This window comes from Schistocerca americana, chromosome 4 (assembly GCF_021461395.2).
Source record: "Schistocerca americana isolate TAMUIC-IGC-003095 chromosome 4, iqSchAmer2.1, whole genome shotgun sequence".
Taxonomy (NCBI): Eukaryota; Metazoa; Arthropoda; class Insecta; order Orthoptera; family Acrididae; genus Schistocerca; species Schistocerca americana.
The window spans coordinates 483,101,433-483,108,183 of NC_060122.1; positions in this window are offsets into that span (position 1 = coordinate 483,101,433).

Genomic DNA, 6,751 nt, shown 5'->3' on the forward strand with positions numbered 1-6,751 from the left:
AGGTGTGAGGCGGGGTGGAGAGGGAGGGAGGGGCAGGAAAGCGGTCATTAAAACTCTTAGCGGGCGCCTTTTAAAAACGGAGCCGTGATCGGCGAGCTGCACTCGGCCCGACGCCGACTGCTTGCCGCCCGCCGGCTGCCGCCTCCAGCCGCTTCCGCATTATGCAGATGGGAATTAGCAGGGCCGCCCGACGCGGCGCGACGGCCAAATTCCGTTACCGCCGCTTTGCCGGGCGCTCGCCTTGCGGCCGCCAACCCATCCTGCTCACTGCTCTTCTCTCAGACCGTCGCCAGGGTTAAACACTGACAAGCGTCCACGTCTTCTACAGTGCTAGTTTTTTTCATCCAGTTGGTTGTTAGTGAGCACCAGCCTATCTACACTACTGAAAATTAAAATTGCTACATCACGAAGATGACGTGCTACAGACGCGAAATTTAACCGATAGGTAGAAGATGCTGTCATATGCAAAAGATTAGCTTTTCAGAGCATTCACACAAGGTTGGCTCCGGTGGCCAACCGATTTCTCATACACAGTTGCCCGGCGTTGCCTTTTAAAAAGAAGATGGGGCCCCTCCACGCCCGCACCAACGTGGTGACCAAACCAAAAGTTCTACTGTCACCTCCGTAAACATGTTAGTTGTCTAGTATGTGGATCACAGGATGCTGGGCTGTGACGTTGTCCGTGCGTCTGGGTAAGGCTACGCATTAACACGGTCCATCAGGTGATAGATAGTGGACGAAACGCGAGTGAGGGTAGCGATTTGAAGAGCAGAGGAAAAAAAGTGCCATGACTCGTTGACTCGTGCCGTGGGAAAAAAACCTCTGCGACAGTGGGATGGGTAGTAAGAGCAGTGGTGGCTTACTAGCTGCGATAGTTCATGCAAGGTTGGATTTGTTAGTATAGGTATCATGCATCATTACCATGACAAGCGATGCCGATGTGTCCCAGTTGTTGCTGCTGCTGCATTCCTGGAACAATCAAGATCGTTACACAGTAGTGGGAGATCGGCCATAGATCATCTCACTGTGTGGGGGATGTGTGGAGCTTGTTTGCATGCAGTGTACGGTACGGCTTCCCTGTGTGGTGCCAGTTATTCGGCAGTGTACTCCAATCCAGCTGGATATCCAGTAATGGGTCTGATAAACAGGGGCTCGCCTGTGCCGTTATGTTTGCGTATGCTTGGCCATAGATGTTATGTCCTTACAAGTATGTCTTTTGGTCTCTTATGTTTCCATCTATGGTTGTGGTCGTAGTTCCCCAGATTCAGAATAAACGGGTTCTGCGAATGTCTGGAGTTTCTGTATAGTCTTGTGGTGAGTTTGTGGATTACCTCCGTGAGAGTCTCAAGTCGGTATTCCCGGTGAAGGTCCGCTATGCGTGTGTATCGTGGAGCATTGCTTATGATTTTGAGTACTTTGTTTTGTATGAGCTGCAGACGGCGCAGACGTGTAGGCGCAGCGTATCCCCAGACAGGAGCTGCGTACGTCATCAGGGGTCGGATAAGTGTCATGTACATGGACCTCGACACCCTTCTGTTCAGTGTGCTACGCCTGTTGAGCATAGGATAGAGCTGTTTGAGCCTCGCGTTAGCTCAGTTGGTCATGTGTTGTATGTGGTCCCCCCAGAGTAATTTCCGGTCCATCCAGACACCGAGGTATTTGACTTTCTCGCGGAAACGTATTGGGCGTGCATGTAGAGTTATTGGTCTGCAGTAGCGGTGTTTGCGCAGTTGCTTCGGTCTTCTAGTGAACAGAACGGCTTCGCACTTGTCGACGTTTACTCTAACACGCCATTTCTCCAACCAAGGCTCGGCCACTCTGAGTGCAGTCTGTAGGCGTGACGTAATGTTTGATGGTTTCCAATCTTGCGCAAGGATGGCTGTGTCATCCGCGTAGATTGCCATCATTGTGTTGTGTGTGGTTGGGAGATCGTTTATGTAGAGGTTAAACAGCAGGGGCCCTAGGATGCTTCCCTGGGGTACTCCCGCGTGTATACCGTGTTGTGTTGATTGTTTTCCCTGCACGTCAGTGTTGAAACTCCTGTCTGTGAGGTATGAGTGTATTAGACGCAGCAGCCCGTCAGGGAATCCCCCGTCGCTGAGTTTGCGGATGAGGCCGTTGTGCCATTGACGGTCGAAAGCCTTTTCGATGTCCAGGAACACTGCCCCTGTAGCTTTGTTTATGTTGAAGCCATGTGTTATATGTTCAACGACCCGTAGGAGTTGTTGTGTTGTGGAGTGGTGATTCCTGAAGCCGAATTGCTCCGGTCTCAGGATGTTATTTGTTATGCAGTGCCTAGTGATGCGTTTGAGAATCACCTTCTCAACAATCTTACTGAGCGAACTCAGAAGGCTGATGGGTCGGTAATTTTGTGGGAGGCTGTGGTCTTTCCCCGGCTTCCTGAACATCAGGACCTTGGCCGTCTTCCAAAAGGCGGGGAAGTGTTGGTGTTTTAGTATGGCATTCGTTATGTGTGTCAGGTACTCAGTTGCTTTATCCGTGAACTCCTGGAGGACACGGTTTTGAATGCCATCATGACCAGGGGCTTTCCTAGCAGCAGAATGCATTATAGCCCAGGAGACTTCGGCTGTGCTAGCATGTCGAATGTCGTCGCGCGATGGTTGGGCTAGAATGCGTGTAACCTCTTGGTCAGTAGCAAGTGTGAACACTGGATCTGATGGTACCAGGTTCGGTGTGAATGACGCTGCGAGTGTTCGAGCCATTAGTTCTGCTTTCTCTTCCGCTGAGTATGCAGGTCCGTCAGGCCCTTGAAGCGTTGGGGTGTATATTTTCTCCCTGGTGAAATGTCGGGCTAGCTGCCACACGCCAGGTCGTGCGGTGTCCAGCCCTTCGAGTTTTTGATTCCAATGTTGTGTTCTATGTGTTTGTATTTTATCGTGTATGATGCCCTGTAGTCTGTTAATGTGCCGTTTGAAGTACGGACGCCTGGTGCGCTGCCATTGTCTCCTGAGGCGATTCCTCATTGAGATTAGGCCCAGGATTTCCTGGGGCAGGGCCGCACTGCGTTGTTGTGAGGTGCGATCAGGTATGGTGCCTGCCATTGCGTCCCGGACGGCGTTAGTGAGGGTTTCCACTGCCTCGTCAATTTGTCCTGTTTCGTTAATTGCCTGATGTTGTTGTGATGCCTCGTGTAAGAAGGAGAATTGCGTTCCATCACGTTTCCGATTTTGATAAAGGTCGGATTGTAGCCTATCGCGATTGCGGTTTATCGTATCGCGACGCTGCTGCTCGCGTTGGTCGAGATCCAATGACTGTTAGCAGACTATGGAATCATTGGGTTCAGAGGGTAATACCGAACGCCGTGCTGGATCCCAACGGCCTCGTATCACTAGCAGTCGAGATGATAGGCATCTTATCCGCATGACTGTAACGGATCGTGCAGCTACGTCTCGATCCCCGAGTCAACAGATGGGGAAGTTTGCAAGACGACAACCATTTGCACGAACAGTTCGACGACGTTTGCAGCAGCATGGACTATCAGCTCGGAGACCATGGTTGCGGTCACCCTTGACGCTGCATCACAGACAGGAGCGCCTGCGATGGTGTACTCAGCGAAGAACCTGGGTGCACGAATGGCAAAACGTCATTTTTTCGGAAGAATCCAGGTTCTGTTTACAGCATCATGATGGTCGCATCCGTGTTTGGCGACATCGCGGTGAACGCACATTGGAAGCGTGTACTCGTCATCGCCATACTGGCATATCACCCGGCGTGATGGTATGGGGTGCCATTGGTTACACGTCTCGGTCACCTCTTGTTCGCATTGACGGCACTTTGAACAGTGGACGTTACATTTCAGATGTGTTACGACCCGTGGCTCTACCCTTCATTCGATCTCTGCGAAACACTACATTTTAGCAGGACAATGCAGCACAGCATGTTGCAGGTCCTGTACAGGCCTTTATGGATACAGAAAATGTTCGTCTGCTGCCCTGGCCAGCACATTCTCCAGATCTCTCACCAATTAAAAACGTCTGGTCAATGGTGGCCGAGCAACTGGCTCGTCACAGTACGCCGGTCACTACTCTTGATGAACTGTGGTATTGTGTTGAAGCCGCATGGGCAGCTGTACCTGTACACGCCATCCAAGCTCTGTTTGAGTCAATGCTTAGGCGTATCAAGGGCGTTATTACGGCCAGAGGTGGTAGTTCTGGGTACTGATTTCTCAGGATCTAAGCACCCAAATTGGGTGAAAATGTAATCACATGTCAGTTCTAGTATAATATATTTGTCCAATGAATACCTGTTTATCATCTGCATTTCTTGTTATTGTAGTAATTTTAATGGCCAGTAGTGTACATTCAGGTGAACGAAGTCATGAGAGACCTACTAAAATAGTGTCGGACCACCTTTTCCCGGCGTAGCGCAGCAGCCGGACGTGGCATGATCTCAACAAGTCGTTGGAAGCCTCCCGCAGAAATACTGAGACATGCCGCCTCTACAGGCCTCTATAGTTGGTAAAGTGTTGCCACTGGAGGGGTTTGTCCACGAACTGACCCCTCGATTATGTCCCATCAATATTCGATGGGGTTCATGTCGTGAGATCTGGGTAGCCAAATCATATGCTCGAACTGTCCAGAAAGTCCGACATGGCGCATTGTAATCATAAAAGCTCCATCGTTGTTTGAGAACAGTAAGTCCATGAATGGCTGCAAATGGTCTCCAAGTAGCTGAACATAACCATTTAAAACTAATGATAGTTAACGGCTTTCCGGGCGGGAAGGAGCGCCCGTCCCCGGCAAGAATCCGCCCGGCTGATTTGTTTCGAGGTCCGGTGAACCGGCCAGTCTGTGGATGGGTTTTAGGCGGTTTTTCATCTGCCTCGACGAAAGCGGGCTGGTTCCCTTTATTCCGCCTCAGTTACACTATGTCGGCGATTGCTGCGCAAACAAGTTCTCCACGTACTGGTACACCACCATTACTCTACCACGCAAACATAGGGGCTACACTCGTCTGGTGTGAGACGTTCTCTGGGGGGGTCCACCGGGGGGGCGAACCGCACAATAACCCTGGCTTTGGTGTGGGACGGCGGAGGGGTGAAGTTAACTGCGGTAGTCGTCGTGGGGTTGTGGACCAATGCGGCTGCGGCGTGGAAGGAGCCTCTCCGTCGTTTCTAGGTCTCCGGTTAACATACAATACAATACAATACAATGATAGTTCACATGGACCGAGAACCGAGTCTATTCTATGTAATAACAGCTCACACGATTATCGAGCCACCACCAGCTTCCGCAGCGTCTTGTTGACAATTTGGGACCATGGCTTCGTACGTTCTGCACCTCACTCGAGCCCTACCATTAGCTCTTACTGGCTCAAATCGAGACTCATCTGACCAGGCCACTGGTTTCCAGTCGTCTAAGGTCCTACCGATATGGTCACGCTGCGGGTGGTGTCGTGCTTTTACTAAAGCCACTCCCTTCGGTCATCTCGTGCCATAGCCTATTCACGTCAGGTTCTGCCTCACTATCCTAACAGCTCATGATCTTGCAGTAACATTCTCGATTCCCGCGCACGGTGTAGCGGGTTCGATTCCCGGCGGGGTCAGGGATTTTCCTCGTCTCGTGATGACTGGGTGTTGTGTCGTCTTCATCATCATCATTCAGCCTCTTTACGGTCGGAGGAAGGCAATGGCGAACCACCTCCGCTAGGACCTTGCCTAGTACGGCGGTGCGGGTCTCCCGCATCGTCACCTACGCTCCTCGGAGTATGGGACCTCATCATCATCATCGTAACAAATACGTTCGTCGTACGTCCCACTTTGATTTTTGCGAATATTTCACGCTGTGATGCTTGTTTGTTAGCACTGACAACTCTACGCAAACGCTGCTGCTCACTGCCGTTAAGGGAAGGCCATTGGCTACTGCGTTGTCCATGGTGAGAGCCGCTCGGCTTCAGCTAATGTAATGTACCACCATGTGATGTAACAAGGCCCATTCCTTCTGAAGAAGACATTTTGAGAAATATTGAAAACTAGGTTAAGGGCTAATAAACCTTAGTTTTGTAAGTGATTGGCTGATTTTTTGAACCTCTTGAGAGGTAATGACTAAAATATAGTAATCTCGGTACACTCTTGACGCTGTGGATCTGGATATACTGAATTCCCTAACGATTTCCGAAATGGAATATCCCACACGTCTAGCTCCAACTACCGTTCCGCGTACAAAGTTTGTTAATTCCCGTCGAGCGGCCGTAATCATGTCAGAAAACATTTCGCAGAATCACCTGAGTACAAATGGCAACTCAGCGAATGAAATGCCCTATTATACCGCGATACTACCGCCAACTGTATAGGAGGTGCGACAATAAAGTAATGAGACTGATTTTCTTTGCAAGATGTGGCAACCCTGCAGGCTTGCGTTGGCACAATATCTTTGACCTTGGTCTATAAGCTGCTTCTAGTCCAAGCGGCACATAGATGCAACTGCTCTGTCGTGAGTTGTGCTATAATAAGTTAACACGTGTTTGCGTCTCTCATCACGGAAATAGAACCACATAATACTGCGCAACGGTATGCCATTTCTTTTTGCGTTAAATTGGGTGAAAACACGACGAAAACTTACGGTAAGCTTCAGAAGGCTTTTGGAGAGGAGGTTATGTCAAGAGCTCAAATTTTTCGTTGGCATAAATGATTCGTGAAGGCAGAACGAATGTTGAAGTTGAAGACCGCAGTGGACTACCGTCAACCTCACGCACGGAAGTCAACTTGGCCAGGGTGCGTGAACTCGTACGA